The sequence below is a fragment of the Dasypus novemcinctus genome, chromosome 4 (assembly GCF_030445035.2).
Source record: "Dasypus novemcinctus isolate mDasNov1 chromosome 4, mDasNov1.1.hap2, whole genome shotgun sequence".
Taxonomy (NCBI): domain Eukaryota; kingdom Metazoa; phylum Chordata; class Mammalia; order Cingulata; family Dasypodidae; genus Dasypus; species Dasypus novemcinctus.
The window spans coordinates 38,296,118-38,299,041 of record NC_080676.1 but is presented as its reverse complement, the minus strand read 5'-3'; positions in this window follow the sequence as shown (position 1 = coordinate 38,299,041).

Sequence of the window (2,924 nt, the reverse complement as noted above, 5' to 3'; positions counted from 1 at the left end):
ATCCATGGCCCTTGCTAATTTATTATAGTAATTTAGTCACAATGTCTTTGATTAGTATTTCACCCATTCTCTTTATATTTGAAGTCCTAAATTTCTAATATTCTGATTTTTTTTTTGCTTCACTGTTCTTCTGTGGTTGAACATTTTATCCCCAGAAACTAGAATAGTCCATTTCCCTCTTTTTCTATATCTGTTGATATCTATCAATATATGATTTAATAAATCAATCGTTGCTATAACATCCTTTTATTATAGAGGCTTTTAGCTCTCATTTTACAGAAGCAAAACCAGGGCTAAATGAAATTCATTAACTTGCCCAAGGGAGCACAGTAACTTAAGGGTTGACTTGAACCTAGGACGACCTGACCCTAAAACTCATGCTCTTTCAAATATACACTCCGTATGCCTCCATTACTTCTACATTATTACTTAGCACCAAATGCGATTGCTAGTATGGAAGAAAATATATCATTTTATGGTTGTGACACATTGGAAGGGTACCTAACCTACAGCATTATGTGATGTGGAATAAGAAAAGTATCCCAGAAAAAATGGTGCATCAGATAAATCTTGAAGAGTTAGGCATGTGTAGAAGCTAATAAACAACTTTTGGGATGGTTAAGAAAGACATAGAAGTAAGAGAAAACATGAATTTGAGGAACAGACACATTGGAGTAGCTAGTGTTCTGGAGGTATAAGTTGGGCCTGTTTATCTATTCTGTGCTGAGCGAACAATTTGCATGGATATATGAAGTACCTTTATTACTATGAATATAGGAACCATTTTTGCAATATCCCTGCTAACTTTAGGGCTTAATCTACCTAATCTACCTTATTAGAATATAAGGTCTATTTGATGAATAGTCACTCCTATTTTGGCTGATTCTTATATCATATGCTTTTACTCTAAGAAAAATGAAGGTCACAATATGAATATATATTTTGCCATTTTTTAAATGCAGCAATAAAGCTGAACTAAAATTGTGTCAATTAAATACATTGTTAGTGTTTTCAGGGTATAATAAATAAAAATTATGAATGAGCTTTGGACAGATCATGAAAATTCCATGGTTCTGTAGGAAATAAAAACTACAGGAGAAATCATAATTTCACTATGCACATTTTTATGACTTCACATCTCTTTCCAATGTCATCTGTCACTATTTTATCCATTCCTTTACTCTAGAGTACATTTTCTTATTGAAGATCTCAGTGTTAGGAATTCTATTAAAGATGTCCTGTGGAGGTTAAATAAGCTCTCAATGGTAGGAACTCTATAAAGGAATTTGTCCTTGCAAGTTGTCAATCGGCGATTTTTTACTGCCACTGATTTGACAGCCTGAAAATTAAAGAAAAATTTTTGAAGAGTATTAAAACCTATAGCTACGTTTAACATTTCCAACAGTGCTTGTTGCTAATAAAAGTTTTCTGTATAGTTTCAAATACTGAAAGAATGAAAATGAAATATTGATTTTTCATAAACTATTAGTTGTGTAAATGTATGATATTTGTGTGTGTATGTGTGAAAGTGGATTTGAGAAAATAGGTAATAGATTTATTAGAAAGAGGTAATTCTATATTGTGTATGGATACATATCTTTTGACAGATATTTTAGTGAAATTGTTTTCCAGAATATAATAAATTTATTAGAAATGTACAGCATTCTAAATAATTGAAGAGTTTGAATTTCAGCGACTTGAAGAATAAGGAATTTTCTGGGAAAGCAGTAATTTGATATAGATGAGAAAAATTAATTTATTTAGTAAAAATACTTGAAGTTTAACCTATTTTTCCTGCTAATATTATACATATAATACAACCATTTTCATCCAAGAGTTAAACAGAATGTTTAGGGTTTGGAATTTATTCCTCAGGATAAAATTTTATATTCTTAAGATGCTGTAAGGTTGTTCATTACTGCCTGTGCTTTACCAATTGACTCACTATGTTACTTTCTATTCTCATTTCATAGTTCACTTTTTTTCTCCTTAGCACTTATCACAGACTTTCTTATTATCTTGTTCATTGCCTTTCCAACAAGATTATAAACCCTGTGCAGACAGGGCTCCTTCTGTCAGTTTTGTTCTTCACTGTAATGTCAGCACCTATAACAAACAATACTTGGCACATAATAGGACTACAATAAATATTGGTTGAATTAAGACTAGCACAATTATGGTATGCAGAGGAAACCATGATCCAGAGGGATTAAGTGGGTTAGCCATAGTCAAATGGTTATTCTATGCAAGTTTCAGAAACATAACCCATGTTTTTTCACACAAAGGGCAATAAATATACTACTTCCTCTGAATTCTTCCACATATAATAGCTGTGTATTTGAAATATATATATATATATATATGCATTTATGTGTGTATGTGTGGCAGTTTGCGATTATTTTATGAATCTCAAAAAGAGAAAGATTATGTTTGTAAACTAATCTATCCTCTGGGTGTGATATCCTTTGATTACATTAAGTTCTGCTGAGGTGACTTTGATTAGATTACCTGTTAAAATTAGGGCTTTTGATTCAACTAAGTCAGTGGGTGCGACTCAGGCTGAGTCCCTGACCCCTTGCCGAGTCTGATATAATTGGACACTCATGCGGACAAGCAGGAAGAGAGAGCTCTGTCAATTTTGAAGGCCCAGAAAGAAACAAGCCTAATGCTGGAAGAGAGAGGAAACCCTAAGAGACAAGCCCTATGCCACCTTGCAGCTGAAATCTAGGAGAAAGCGGAGCAGCTGAGCCTGAGTGAGGACGCTCAGCATTGAAGGCTGGTACCTCAAAGAGATTAGAGCCATCTTGCTTCACTACACGGCAACACACCCGGATCAATAGTAGCTGACTTTGGTGAGAAAGCATCTCTGCTGATGCCTTGTATTGGTCTTGGAATTGTAAACTTTTACCCACAAATAAACACAC